Below are 16,594 nucleotides of genomic sequence, written 5' to 3'. Positions count from 1 at the left end.
TATCTTGATGAACATCATTTAGGGTGGAGATAAGGTTCCAAGGGTCTTGACTATCAGCCTTATACAAAACACTCTGCCGGGAGTACTAAGTGCAGTCCCCATTAGCATCGCCTGAAATTTTGTTAAAAGCATCGATTATTGGCATCTCCCAGACTTCCTGAGTCAGACTATTTCAGGCTGGGCTGGGCCCTGAAATTTGTGTGTTTGTGTGTGTGTGTGTGTGTGTGTGTGCATTTAAATATTTTATTCATGAGAGACACAGAGAGAGGCGAGACATAGGCAGAGGGAGAAGCAGGCTCCATGCAGGAAGCCTGATGTGGGACTCGATCCCGGGACTCCAGGATCATGCACTGAGACTAAGGCACATGTGTAACCATTGAGCCACCCAGGTGTCCCTGGAATTTGTGTTTTAACAAGACTCCTATGTAGTTCTGATTGGAGAAGCACACCGCTGCTGTGATTTGGCATGGACATCATTACTTGTTAAATGCTTTAGAGAAAGGAACCCAAGAGATAAGCTAGACTGAAAGGTAAAGTTCAGGAAAAAGAGGCACTCAATCAAGTGTAAGAAGATGAGATAATGATGCATGGAGTCCAGAAATTATATGGAATACAACCCATTATTTTTTAATTAATTTGACCTTTTTATTCTGAAATAAGTATAAATTCACAGAAAGTTGCAAGGATAGTACAGGCAAGTCCCATGAACCTTTGGGGCAGCTTTCCCAATGATTATATTGTAGATAACTCTAATGAAATATGATAACCAGGAAGTTGATTTTGGTACAATATATGTATACAATTCTGCATCATATTTAGCTCATATATAGATACATGTAACCATCACTGCAATCAAGATACTGAAATATTCCATCACCACATAGATCTCAAGTTACACCCCCTTACCATCCCATACACCTGTCAATCACTACTTTGGTCTTTGTTGCTATAATTTTACAACTTAAAGAATGTTATATAAATGGAACAACATAGCATATGACCTTTTTAAAATAACTTTTTTTTTTTAGTCAGCATAATTCCTTTGAGATCCATCCAAGTTGTTAGATATAGTAATAGTTTATTCTTTCAGTGCTAAATAATATTACTTAGTATGAATGTACCAGTTTGTTTAGTCGTTTGGGTTATTGAAGGAGATTTGAGTTGTTTCTAGTTTGGGTTATTAGGAATAAAGATACTATGAACATTCATGTACCAGTTTTCATGTAGACATATTTTCATTTCTTTGAAATAAATGTCCAAGAGTATGATTGCTTGGTTGTATGGCAAGTACATATTTAGTTTTAGTTTTTTATTTTTAGGAAACTACCAAATGGTGTTCCAAAGTAACTCTACAATTTTATATTCCTACCAATTATATATTAGATATACAGCTTCTGTGCATACTCGTGAACGTTTGGTATTGTCACTATTTGATTGCAGTCTTTTTTTTTTTTTTAAGATTTTATTTATTCATGAGAGACACAGAGGGAGGCAGAGAGGTAGGCAGAGGGAGAAGCAGGCTCCATGCAGGAAGCCTGATGTGGGACTCCATCCTGGGACTGTGGGATCATGCCCTGAGCCAAAGGCAGATGCTCAACCACTGAGCCACCCAGGCATCCCTGATTGCAGCTCTTAATATGTAGTGATATCTCATCATGGTTTTAATATACATTTTCTTAAGTGGCAAGTGATATTGAATAAATTTTTATGTATTTATTTGTCACCTGAATATACTTTTGGGTGAAACATATCCTCTTCTATTCATGTCTTTCACCCACTTTCCAGTTGGATTGCTTGCTTTCTTACTGTTGAGTACTACATATTCTTTATATATGCTAAATACTAGTCCTTTTTCAGATGTGAGGTTTGCGAATATTTTCTCCCTTTCTGTAGCTTGTCTCATCATTCTCTTAATAAGGTATTTCTCAAAACAGAATTTTTTACCTTTGATGAAATCCAATTTACCAATTTTCTCTTTAAGAATAGTGATTTTAGTGTCATATATAAAAACTTCACCAAGCCCTAGGTCCCAAAGAGTTTTTTCCTATGTCATTTGATATAGAGTTTTAGTTTTATATTTTACACTTAAATCTATGATCCATTTTGACCTTGATTATTTTTTTAAACTTTTTACTCTGCATGAACTTTGAACATACAGATGAACAGAAATATAAACTCTCCAAACCAAAAAAAAAAAAAAAATAAGCAGCTCTCCAAACCTATGATCTAGATTTAACATCATGTTATAAAAAGGAAGTCACGGCAACAGGGGAATTGTCTAAATTGAAAGTTACTTAAAAGACCGAAGAGTCAAATGAAATGAATGAAAACTGGTTAGATCATAGTTTAAATAGAACAACCATGAAATACATTCTTAGATAATTAGGGAAAACTTAATATGAACTAGGATGGTTTTAGATAATATTGATACAATTACAGTAAGTTGGGTGTAATAATAATCTTGGCATTAAATAAGAAGATGGTCTTACATTTTAGAAATACATACTAAGGTATTTAATGGTAAACTGTCATGATGTCTGATATTTCTTTTTAAAATTTCAGAAAAAAAATCATAAAGTAAATGTGGCAAAATGTTAATAATTGTTCATTGGCTCCCTAAAGGGACTGGAACAGCTATTCTAACATCTCAGTCTTTGAAGTGTGGAACAAAGGGACAGTAACCAGATAAATTATGAAGCAGAGCTTAGGAGAGATGACTGAGAGAGTGAACATGGAGGTAACAGTGAAAATTCGACTAACTTAATTCAATCTAATGAATATTTACTGAGCAATTGAGTGTTTGTTTTCTACAAAGCACTGTTTAGCATTTTGGAGAAATTGAAGGTTGGTAACATAGTCCCTCTTACGCAGGAAACAAAGTGATGTTCATTCATTCATTCACTGAATTCTTGTTGAGCACTGGGGATGCAAGATAAACAAATCAGACAAAATCAATACAATTAATAAGATATTGCATAATATCTAACCTGGGAAGACTTTTCTTCTATCTTGAATTAAGTTGGTCTTTATTCTTAGAATGACCTATGTATTCATTTCCTAAGGCTGCTGTAACAAGGTGGCAAAAGCTGAGTGGGTTAGAACAACAGAAATGTATTCTCTCTCAGTTCTAAAGGCCAGAAGTCTGAAATCAAGGTGATGGCAGGACCATGCTCTCTCTAATGGCAGAGGGAAAGAATGCTTCTTGCCTATTTCTAGTTTCTCATGGTTACTGGAACATCTTATTCTTTGGTTTGTAGGCAGTAATCTCTGCCTCTGTTGTCACATGGCCATCTTCTACCTATGTCCCTCTCCTCTTCTTATAAGACCACCAGTTCTACTGAATCAAGGGCCCACTCTACTCCAGAATGACCTAATCTTAATTTCATCACATCTACAGTGGTCCCATTTCCAAAAGGTCATATTCTGGAGTACTGGGCATTAAGACTTCACTATATCTTTTTGGAGAAACATAATTCAACCCATAAAAAAAAACTGATTCTAAAATCAGTTACTTCTATCCAATGTGTGTCTTGGGTATAGCTAACTTGGAAATGTGACAGCTTTGCCTCAGAAACAATTTTCTTTTTCTTGTTTTTTAAGATTTTATTTATTTATTTATTTGAGAGAGAGAGAGAGCACAAGCAGGGGTGGAGAGGGTCAGAGGCAAAGGGAGAAGCAGGGTCCCCACTGACCAAGAGGCTTGATGTGGGACTGGATCCCAGGTCCCCGGGATGATGACCTGAGCCAGAGGCAGATGCTAATCTGACTGAGCCACCCAGATGTCCCAAGAAACAATTTCCTCAACCTACCTCAAACTGTGCGGTCTCTGAGACAAGATTGATAGGGACAGTATTTAGTGATCACACAGCTTTTTGTGATCAGTGTATTCTTGTTTTAATTCCCATTATTTAAACATGAAAACAGATTTTTAGGGTGTTAATGATGAACCCATCTTATATTGTGCAAACATAAGTGGAAGCTTTAAAGAGCAATCTTTTAGCCTTTAACAACAGATTTGTACATCTGTTTAGCGCAAAGTTACCACCACACATAAGTTTCTTGGCAACTGAGCTATTTTTGCCTACAGAGAACTAAAGAGGAACTGAAGAGTATTTAAAATAACAGATTCCCAACTGTTGGGAATTATGAGTCTGTGTCCTTGTTTAATATCTTCCTGGACAGCTGCCTCCTGCTATAATGGCTCTGGAGCCCTGCTTTCAACTGACCAGGCACTTTCTGAATGGTCTGTGGCAGGGCTGGTGGAGGCCATCCGGCAGCACAGGCTTCGTGTCTACGAGATGCTCAGCCAGCGTTTGTCACATGAGATAATGCCGTGAAGAGTCAGGGATGATGCTTACTTACCCTGGGGATTCTATGAGGTTTATTCCAATTATTTTCTACATCCAGTGACTGATGACCACTACAGCAGCAGGGGCACCATGGTCCTGAATGAAATGATGGCTCAGAGGTTGTAGTTGTAGTTGTGATATCTCAGCACCTTTCTTAGCCTCTTTCACGTTCCAGTGTCTTGATTGACAAAATTGTAAACTAAGGTCCACCCAACAAATTTGTTGTGGCTGTCACCTGAGGTAGGGCCTGCGGGATAAGTCAGATTCGGGGAAGGAGGGCAGAGAAATTCTTGCTTCGGCTCTTTTTCTTTTTTTCTTTTGGCTCTTTTCCTTTTTTTCATCTTTTAGTAACCCAGAGACAGAGGAGCCTTTTTTTTGGCCCAGGGCAGGGGGTTATTTTAAGACAGTAGATCTTTGCTTCTAAAGAGGTGGGAGCTTCATTCCCCTTTCCACCAGTTCAAGATGATGAGAAACTCCACTGTCCTGGATTCCTGTCCTCAAGAAGGTGACATGTGGTTGAGAAGGATGGATGTACATTTTCTCAAACATCATTATTAGCGTCATCACATTCCCATAATGGTCACGCTGCCATCACCATTATCAATAATAATTGGCATTTATGAAGTGTTTACTATGGTCCAGGCACTGTGCATAACCTGTTTATACAGCATGACCAGAATCCTTTGAGTTAGGTACTGTTCCTTTCTATCAAAGTTGGAGAAGCAATGCAGCATAGTAACTAGGTACTATGTCACTGGAGCTACACTTGCTAGGTGGCTTTTTTTTTTTTTTAAGATTTTATTTATTTGGGAGAGAGAAAGAGAGATCACTTGCAGAGGGGGAAGGGCAGACTCTCTGCTGAGCAGGGAACCTGATGTAGGACTCGATCCCAGGACCCTGGGATCATGACCTGAGCTGAAGGCAGATGCTTAACTGACTGAAGCCACCCAGGTGCCCTAAATTTGCTGGGTTTAAATCCCTGTCCTCTGTGTGTGAGCCTGCCACCCGAGCTGTGACATTTAATCACTCTGTGCCCTGTTATTCTCAATAAGACAGGGGAGTCAATGATGCTAAGAGTACCTGCTTTGTAGGAATATGGTGAAGATGACATGGGTTGGAAGCATACAGTGCTGTGAACTTATTTCATGGAGTAAGAATTCAGCCAATGCTTGCTATTCTCATCTCTCTCTTTTAGGTGGAGAAACAGACTCGGGGTTTAACCAACCAGGTAGAGCTGATGCCTTTTTAAAATCGTGGCGCTGAAATCTGACCATAGGCAATGCAGTTCTGCAGCTTGCATTCAAAACCTCGACACCCCACATCTAAATTGAGTTTAATCACTAGAGCCCTCAACCATCAGAGAGCTGGCGCGATGCCACCCAAACCCAAGGGCTGGGGACTGGCACAGCTGATAGAGGCGCACACCGCATTCCCACAGGCTGGAGTAAAAGTGAAATACGACTTTGTTTGGAGATTCCCATGACACCCTCCAAACAGGGTGGAGACACACTGATTTAAAACCCTTCAAATCCCGGAGATTGAATTGCAGGAAAGGTCAGGCATAGGGATATGGGAAGCTCTCCTTTGCCTTTTGAAGCCTGAACTCAGCTGGAGTTTTAAAAGGCACACAAAAATTCCTCTTTGCCTCCTCTTTCCTCTTGAGTTCTGTAGATTAAGCCTGAGGACAGCCTGTTCTGAGGGTAGATTGAGAGCAGAGGTTGGACACCCAGGGTGGCTTAAGTTACTACACCGAATGTGGAACCCGGTCTCTCTGTCAGAGGCAGTGCTGGGGCTGCCCTGCCCTGTAATTAGCTGGGCTGTGGAAATCCACAGATTTGTCAGGCAAGGATTCACATAATCCCACCCTAGGCACTCACCTTCCAGTTCTTTCTCAGAGCCATTTAACAGCAGCTGTCACTGAGGTCTGACGCTGAAGTCTGATGATACCTAAAAGCACTGACTCCATATTTTGTAAGAACAAACACACACTTTTTTCCTCCTTGCTATTTTTTTATGGTATGCATAGGCTTGAGCCAAACTATTCTGGACTTTGAGAGTGTTTTTTGTTTTGCTTTTTTTTTTTTCCCTTCTCCAGTCTGGCACCCCGAGTACTGCATGACGGAGTTGATTCAGAACCAGTCTTGAAGTCTTCTACTTGGGGGGCCCAACCAGGCCTAAATGAAAACCATCATCGCCAACCCTAGGGGAGCCTAAATTTTGAGAACAAGCTTTGTCATGGGGGCAAGTTGCCAGGGACCTTCCTCTCTGTTACAAGGAGCTAGGGGTACTTATGTGTTCCAGAATGCCATGCCCTCTGCTAAACTTCCAAAAAGCTATATGCATGACATATGGATCCTTCTTCTTCTTCTTCTTCTTTTTTTTCCCAAAAATAAAGGCTGAAGTTTAGGCATGTTTAAGAAATCTCCTTTGTCGGGATGCCTGGGTGGCTCAGCAGTTGAGCATCTGCCTTGGGCTCAGAGCGTGATCCTGGGATCCTGAGATAGAGTTCTGCATCAAGTTCCCTGCATGGAGCCTGCTTCTCCCTCTGCCTATGTCTCTGCCTCTTCTCTGTGTCTCTCATGAATAAATAAATAAACTCTTAAAAAAAAAGAATTTCATGTATAAAAAAGAGGATTTTATAGGTTACCTTATTCATTCATTTGGCCTTTTGTTCCCGGTTCTTCATATAACTGAAAAAGACCTACGATTACAGAATAGGATTGGCAAGCTCCTTTTTTCTTCTGAGCTTCAGCTTTTCTCTCTGATAAAGAGGGACCTGATTATGTCTGATGTTTCTTTTGATCTGAAATTATGTTTCTTTTTTTTAAGATTTTATTTATTTTTTCATGAGAGACACAGAGAGAGAGAAACAGAGACACAGGTGGAGGGAGAGGCAGGCTCCCCTGGAGGGCCCAATGTGGGACTAGATCCCAGGACCTCAGGATCACGCCCTGAGCCAAAGGCAGATGCTCAACCCCTGAGCTACCTAGGAGCCCCTGAAATTGTGTTTCTGATTGATATTTTAGTATCTTCCTCCTACAAAGGAGCTTTCTTAACCTCATAGAGAAAGTATTATAAATATAGAAACATAGCAGACAAAGCAAAGCTCTTATAATTCCTGATTCTGCAACTAGTGATCAATCTCATAGGACTTTTTAAAATTTAGAATATCCAAAATTGATTCTAAAATAATAAAACCCTGCTCATTAATACCAGTATTAATCAAGCAATCTGTGACTTGAAGACCAAAGATCTCTTCCTTTCTCTTACCCTCTTTCGAGTCTCTGCCCTGCCACTGCCACTTTCACAATAATTCTATGAAGGAGTTCTATAGATGTCTGTTGTTTGGGGTATTCCTGGGATTTTTTTTTTTTTTGTAAGAGGATTTCTGCTACCTTTTGGAGAATTATCTCCCTTTTTACTGTGTACAGAATTGATGGCAATGACTATTGAAGCACTCTGTCCAGTCTTAGCCAAGGGTAGTCATGGGACCTATCAGAATGGACACATGGACCAATCAGAATCTCCCTTGTGAGAATTTTTGCAAAGACAGAAACTGGGCTGAAGCTCACTCCTTGTGGGAGGTGGGCATGGAAAAGAGTAGGAATCAAGATGAGATTTCTCCTTTAATTATCTAGATCTACTATGTCTCTACCCTCTTCTTTATCTGATTCTCTGGTCTTTCCTCATTAGTAAGTTCAGGACATTCCATCTCTGCTCTGATTAACCAGTCATGTTCCATTGCATTCAAGGCAAGGTTTATTTAAAAATGAGAAAACTTGCCTCATTGGGTGAATGGCAGACCAGGATTCTAATTCACACCTTCAGCCCAAACCTATGCTTTTAATCATTCCAATCTTAGATTCTTTTAGATTCTCTTGAGCTGCATATTATTAGATAAACAGATATCTTTGTTTTTTGGTAATCAGACTAACATAAATGGACTCCATTATTTTAACACCCTGCAAAAATGTGTTTATTGGGATATGATTTAATGTAATCCTACCAGGATTTATAGGAAAATAATTAAAAGGGGTTTATGAGATACTGAAAGAGCATCAGACTTGAAGGGAACAAATCTGTTTTGAATTAATTCTGTCTCATTATAGACTTTAAAGAAGTTTTTTATACTGTAGAGTCCCAATTTCTTCATCTATACAATGGGGTTATTATGCAAAGTGAGTAAGTTGAACAACAAAGTCATTATTCTGAGAGATATCTCCATTGAGGGCCACTTAGCTTGATTTCTATTAATTAAGTTCAGTAAAACATAAGTTTGGCCACACAGTAAACAAATTCATATTAAGTAAGACACTTTTCTACTTTTGAGATCTTGAACTTGGCACTCGCTCCCTCAACCCTGTGTTTCATGACACCTTCCTTACTGAAAAAAAGGAGGCATTGATATTTAATTTATAGGCTTATTTAGTGTTAGTGAAATCATGTATTCTAAACTCCTTGTCATTCAGCAGGTACTCAACCAAACTTTACTTGTCATTGACTTAAGGGTTCTGTATTTTTTTGTTAAACTAAGATAAATAACTTTTATTCACTCACTTGATCAATTATTTACTTACCTGATCAACAAATACAAAGTCCTTAGTGGATAAGCATTTCATGTTAGTAAGATATGTTTACAAAGATGAATCAGACATAGCCCTCTTCCTCGTGCATATCACAACTTAGTAGAGAGAAGAAGACAGAAACTTTTAAATAATTAAATATAGTATATGAAGGGTATTATTACTGGAAAATACATGTGCATTTTGGAAAGAAAGGATGGAGTCACTACCTCTTGGTTAGTGACCATCCAAAGGCTTCAGAGAGGAAGTTGTTACTTCACCTAGGCCTTACGAGATGATGTGACAGGGTGTGTGACCTTATCAGGACTGGTGAACTCATCATGAATAGGAATCAGTTGAATTAAAGTGATTATCTGCTAATTTTTACTCCAAATCTAAGCCTTCATCCACTGTAGCATTCACACTTGTCAACTTAGTTTAAACAGGAAAAAAAAGATTTTATCAGTGGGTTTAGAGTAAACAAAACAGAAACAACTAGTCCATATGTTGTCATTCATCATGGTAGAAAGAGAATGAGGTTCTAGCTGGGGCTCATATCCCTGTGACTCCAGAAATTCAGCTGGACGAGATTAACTCTGAAGAAATATTTCAGTGTTTATATACAGATTCTCACCCAGTTATATTTCTGTAGACTGCCTGTTATCTGGTCTATGAAGGAAATGACTCAAGCATAGAAAGGAAAGACGGCTAATACCTATGGCATCATTGGATTTATCCCTTGGCAGATAATATTATTCCAATGGAGATGCTTTCTTAACTGGACCTTGTCCAGCCTGGGCTTCTATCCATGCAGTGAGATATGAGCTCTATATGCCCCAGAAGTAATTCTGAACAGTTTGGAAAGTAGCCATCTAATGGGGGTCACAGCAACATAAGCAGGCTTAGTCAAGGTCTCAGAAGGTCAATGGAAGCTTTCAGCCCTCTTTACACTCCCTAATCTCTAGTTGTTTCTTCTGCCAAAAATATACTTGTGGAAAACTGGTACTGGTTCCAAATTACCATCCAGTGCCTAGATTCTTGGCAATACTGGGTGGGACTTTTCTTGGGTGGAGCTGAAAATTAGGCAAGCAATGACTGTGGTCATCAACGCACACAGAGTTAGCCTATTTCCCTTTCTAAAATGATCTTCTCCAAGATACTCAGACATTAAAAAAAATGTTGCCAGTTATCAAAGATAGTAAAAAATGTAAAACTCTGGTTGGTGTGCTAAATACACATTCATGCAATATTGATTATAACATGGAAAGCAAATTTGGATCCACAGTGTATGTATAAACAAGCCACCCAGTTTTAAGTTTTTCCTTGGATCTAACTTGGGTTAGTTCTTGATTTGTGGAAATGAATAGCAGAGAAGAGGAAAATCCCTTTTTAAAATTTGAATACGAGATTTTGGGAAGGCAGGTACAAGATTTACAGTTGAGCAGTTAGCACCATTATTTTAGACCTGCATGCATTCAACAATATTCACTGGGCACTTTCTCTCCACCAAGTGCTGCTCTAGGCTCTGAAATATAGACTATCCCCCTGCTATCAGGGTTTTATTTAAACTCTAAGTGCTGGGGATCCCTGGGTGGCTCAGTGATTTAGTGCTTGCCTTCCACCCGGGGTGGGACCCAGGAGCGAGTCCCATGTCAGGCTCCCTGCATGGAGGCTGCTTCTCCCTCTGCCTGTGTCTCTGCCTCTCTCTCTCTCTCTCTCTCTCTCTCTCTCTGTCTCTCATGAATAAATAAATTAATTTAAAGAAATAAATAAACTCTAAGTGCTGAGAGAGACAACAATCAAGTAAATAAATAAATAAATGTCATCGTTTCCATTAATGATAAATGCACTGAGAAAAATCACAGGATAATGCGTTGGAAAGTGGGAATGTGGATGTCACTTTAGGGAGCATGGTCAGATAAGGCCTCTATGAGGAGGTGACCTAAATGACAAGAATAAACCAACCATGCTAAGTCCTTAGGTAGTAATCCTGAAGTGGAAACAAGTTTGTCTTGGCTGAGGAGCAGAAAAAGTGCCAGTGTATAGTGTAATAAGGAAGAAAGATAGGAGTTCAACAGAGGTCATGGAAACAGAAGGCAAATCATGTAGAATCTTGTAGAGTGTGTTATCCCAAGATAAGAAGACACTCGAAGGGTTCTAAGCAGGTGAATGTCATGATCTCACACTGTTCCATGGAAAAATAAAGAGGAGCAAGAGTGGGGGACACAATGGGATGTCTGTGACAGCAGGCACAAGGTGGTGTGGCAATGTGGCTGGAATGGTAGCAACAAGGATGAGAAAACATGTTCATTAGGACTCGGAGCCTGAATCTGACTTCTGTTGTGGTAAATGTCTGAATGTCTCCTAATGCTCTCAACAAATAACAGAAACTCAAATCAGAAGGTTTCTTCTGAATTTCCGATAGCATTTCCCTTCTATTATTTTTTTATTGAGCCCGGCAGCAGCCCTACAAGGTCCATAGCAGTGGAGTTCTTATACTTTTACAAATGAATAAATTGGGGTTTTCACTAAGAGTCAACCAGAACACAGCATAGCCAGGACTCAAATCCATTGGACACCAACACCATGCTCTTCCTACAGGCCCACCTACCATGTTTCAGGCATTCCAGAATATTTACTTTGTCAGGCACAAAACTGTATTGAATCAAGTGCTCTTCTTGAAGTTAGAACTTCAAGATTGCCTATATACTAGGCAATTATAACAATTCTCCTGCTTTGTGTCTAAAGGAAAAGAAGGCCACCTATTGCTAGAAAAAATCTTAAGGCTGTAAAGAAGCCAACAAATGGATGATTTAAAATGCATTTTTGAGGTATGCTGAAGGACACAACCAGTGGAATTGGTCCATTTGGCAAGATTAAAGAAACTGCTGCTCAATTCCATTTCACTGGTATCAAAAAAAAAATTCTATTCTCCTATTCTCACAGTGTACTGGCCACAGATGGAGGCATTGCTTTGATGGTCTAATACATCAACCTAAGATCTAAAAACACACCAGTTGTGAAAGCAATATAAATGAGTTTTAAACTGGACTGTATCTCGGACGCCTGGGTGGCTCAGTGGTTGGGTGTCTGCCTTCGGCTCAGGTCGTGATCCCCGGGTCCTGGGATCAAGTTCTACATTAGGCTTCCCATGGGGAGCTGCTTCTCCCTCTGCCTATGTCCCTGCCTCTCTCTTTGTGTCTCTCAAGAATGGGTGAAAAAATAAAAATCTTAAAAAAATAGAAATAAACTATACTGTATCTGTTAAGTACCCCTGCCTGGAGAAGCTAATGTCAACTCATCATGTGCTAGTCAATTCGTACAATACATTATGAACCTAGGAAAAAGGTTAAAATGCATTTCTGAGAAGCAAAATTCCTTGGTATTTGCGTTAAATGTCCCAGCTCTTGGTCCAGTGGTTTGCTGTGTAAAGAAATTTTAAAAAGGATATAAGGGGGCACCTGGGTGACTCAGTGGTTGAGCCATCTGCCTGTGACTCAGGTCGTGATCCTGGGGTCTTAGGATCAAGTCCCACAAGGAGTCTGCTTCTCTCTCTGCCTATGTCTCTGCCTCTCTCTGTGTGTCTCTCATGAATGAATAAATAAAAAATCTTAAAAAAAATAAAAATAAAAAAGAAGTAAGGTACAACCAAAGGAAGAAAGAAGAAAGGAACATAAGTGAAGTTAGCTGCTCAGGAAAGAGGGAAAAAAGAAAATAAAATTTTATTGAACTTCTATTCGGAGGCAAATATCTTTCCTAGGTGCACTCGTAGGCTGTCTTGACTGCCTGGTAACTTTGAGATGTGTCATCTCCATTATTAATCACATGAAGAAAATAAGGCTCAAAGAAGTGGGATTTTCTCAACTTTAAGTCAATCTGCAACCCAAACCTCAATACTAAATAAGTCAGACCTCCAAACCTGTTCCAGCCTGTGCACTTCCAAAGTGGGTAATATGGCAATAATTTGGTTTAGGGCAAGAACTTTAGAAGATCCATTTTTGATATGTTGCAATATTTCTTAGTGGTACTGAAAATGTCAGGTATTGTTGTAGACAGCCCAGGGTGGCTTTTTATTTAAAGTCTAAATATCAAAGACCCGTAAACCTGAAAGCTTATGATTTACAACGCCTTTCGAGGGGAATGGATTTAAGCATAGCCTCAATATGTCAGATTTAAGAGGGGAGTAGCTGCCCAGAAACGGCTAATTTGAGGTTTTCTGCATTATAAAGCAGGCCAAAACATCTGGGTAAAAGAGCCCCAGATGCTAGCCTCAGGGTTTGTAGCCAGCTGTGCAACCTTGAGCGAGGTGCTAAAATCAACTGGATTGCAATTGATTCCTTTGAGATAAGGGGCGTTTACTCTCCCCCTTTCTTTAGGTCTTGACTGATTCCAACTAAGATTTGAGGCAGCTGAGTTGGACTAAATGAACTTCAAGTTGCCTTTGTACAGTGTTTATACTGATCACTTCATTTAAACAGCCATTCAACTTGGATCCCAGAAATATTTTTTCCAAGATTCTTTTTTCCTTAAAATTTTTGCCCTATGTTTTTGATATTTTGCTTGAGTTGTCTAGAAAAGTGGATTGTCTAGAAAAGTGGGATGTGTCCTTATGTGACATGCTCATGCATCTGTTCTTTCTGAGTGAACATGTACAACTGTGATCCTCTCCTGACCTTGTTAAAAATGATTGTATTTGATTTTTCGACTCAACAACCCAACTCAGTCCAAGATAAAAGGCAACCCTCCCTCCAGTTTATGAAGCAATTGTGCTTCCTTTCAGTCAGCACCCTATACATTGCCAAGTTATTTCAAAGATTAGGCTCACCTACTCATTGCACATTTCCCCCAATGTATTAGGATTGAACTCCTTGTTGCCCTGAATAGCAGAGCTAAAAGAAGTCATCTAGATTTGCTGAAGCCAGAGTGGGGAGAGCTTTCTGACAGTAAGTGGGTAAACAACTCTTCAAAAAGATCCTGTCTCTAACTCAGGGGCTGAGCCAAATGAACCTGAAGCCTCCTCCCTCTTACGCATGTGGTCTCCACACCTGGAGCTGATTACTCAAGAAATAAGGAGCTTAAGCATTGCATATTTTTTCCAGATATTGAGTGAAAATAAATCTAACTTGTGGTGTCAGGGGTTATATACCAGCATAACCTAAACTATATACTGTGGGATAACAATGTTAATCTAGATGTTAACCAACATCCCTGTGGAATGGATACCGTAGTCATCTAAGTGCAGATATTTCTGTGTGTGATGGGCCTATCTTGCAGATTCATAAAACTTTATCAGCATGTTAAGTTTTCTGAGAATTTCTGCAATAAAAAAAGCTAAGGTAAAGGGCAAAGTGTGTGCAAGAAGAAACAAAGTAATCTACTTTAGTGGGACCTCAAAAAATAGGATTAAGGCCTATGAGAGAGGATGCAAACAGATAATCATTAGCCTTGAATGCATTTGTTTTAATGCTTTTATCTTGTTGACGATGAGATGAAATTAAACCTTTGTATTCAGAGTTAGGTCTTAGAAGGAAAATTTTGACAGAAATGTACAGAAACCATTGGATGAAACAGAAAGGAGGAAAAGAGGTAATTAGGAGGTGTTTTTAATGATTCAGGTAGGAGATACAGTATGTCTTACCTAGGGTGAGAGAAGAATTTGACTGACATGGCAAGGAGGGAATCAAATGATTGGGACTATCCAGTTATGGGGCATATAAAAGAAGCTAAAGATGGTGTTTGGGCAACTAGAGGGAGATCTGAATGGAATAGGATGAAAATAGTCAAGTGCCCGGAAGCATAATGCCAGTTTATTATAAGCACACTTGAACCAAATCATACTTGTTCATGTGGGGCACTCAAATCCAAACCTCCATCATATCGTTTGGTTTGCAAAAATGTCAGCACCCCATTCAAAATTACCTGCATGTCCTGTACCCTATCAAATTGAAACATCTCATTCTAGTATTTCTCCCAGTTGGATTCTGGTTTTCTGTGATCTACCTTCAAATGTACTTTTTTTTTTTTTAAAGATTTTTAAACAATCTCTACGCCCAATGTGGGGCTCAAACTTACAACCCCAAGGTCAAGAGGCACATGCTCTACTGACTGAGTCAGCCAGGTGTCCTCAAATGTACTTTCTATAGCTAAGTCTGCACTCTTGCTTATAGATACAGGCCAACCTTAATTAAACTTGTTAGTTCTGTGGAAAGGAACATATATCAAAATCACACTTTGGGACACCTGGGTGGCTCAGCAGTTTAGCGCCTGCCTTCGGCCCAGGGCGTGATCCAGGAGTCCCAGGATCGAGTCCTGCATCGGGCTCCCTGCATGGAGCCTGCTTCTCCCTCTGCCAGTGTCTCTGCATCTCTCCATCTCTGTGTCTCTGCCTCTATCTCTGTGTCTCTCATGAATAAGTAAATAAAATCTTTAAAAAAAAAAAATCACACCTTTATTGCTCTACCCATATTCTTTTCATCTGGAAAGTCCCTAGTTCCCATAAATTTGCACAATCATCCCAGACACCTCAATGCCACACTATCTTGAAATCGATCTTAAGAGTTAATCATCCACTTCATTCCTTTTTATATCCCTGTGCCATTCTTTATACCTTTATTATGCCATTTTGCACCAAATGTTAGTATAATTATCATATCCCTTATTCAATGCCTTACTCATGATAGGTATTCAGTAAACTTCACTAAAACCAGGTGTGTGTCAACATCTATATTTGATAGTAATGGTAAGAATCTCAGTAGGAAAACACGAATATTTGAATTTACAGTTATCATAGAGACCATACTTAGTATGAAGAAAACAGTAGAATGTACTAGATTAGAGCAATGCTTCTCAAATTCAAGGTGAGTCAAAGTCATCTGGGGATCTTATTAAACAGGTCCTGGGGCCCAGCCCAAGATTTTGATTCAGTGAGAGCTTTTGATTCAGGTGGTCTTGACCAGGGCTGTGCATTTGCATTTCTAACAAATTCCCATGTGATGCTGGCACCATTGGACCATGGATGGCACACTGAGTGTTGGGTTTGAAGAAGTCTGACATCAGAATGCGTGCAGCCAAGTTCTGCCATTGCAATTTGCTAGCTTTATGATCTCAAGATACCAAGTCTCTTTAAGCCTCTGATTCCTCACCCGTAAAATGGCAGGAACAGTGGAACCCCTTTGGACTGATAGAATTAAAATAGGCAGTCTAAAAAAAAATAAAAATAATAAATAAATAAATAAATAAATAAATAAATAAATAAATAAATAAAATAGGCAGTCTATACAATGTACTTCTGGCAATCCCTGATAACCTGGTACGGGCTCAAAAATTAGGTGTTGGTATGAAGTATTTAAGGGTACAAATAAGTCAACAGATTTCTAAAGAGCAAGGGCCATTAAACCGTGGCCGGCAGACCAAACCTGGCTCATCGCCGGTTTTAGTAATGCTGTTAAGCTAGGAAGAGTTTTAAGATATTTAAAGGACTACAAAATATGAAAAGATTTCATAATGCATGAAAATTATAAATTCAAATTTCGATGTCCATAAAGGGTTACTGGAACATGGCCACACACATTCGTTGGTATAATGCCTATGGATGCTTTTGTGCTACAAGAGCAAAGTAAGTAGTTCCATGACAGACCACATGGCCAGGAAAGACTGCAGCGTACACTGGCTCTTTACATTGTT

This window comes from Vulpes lagopus, chromosome 9 (genome assembly GCF_018345385.1).
Source record: "Vulpes lagopus strain Blue_001 chromosome 9, ASM1834538v1, whole genome shotgun sequence".
NCBI classification, from domain to species: Eukaryota; Metazoa; Chordata; class Mammalia; order Carnivora; family Canidae; genus Vulpes; species Vulpes lagopus.
Note: the sequence above shows the minus strand (reverse complement) of the source record.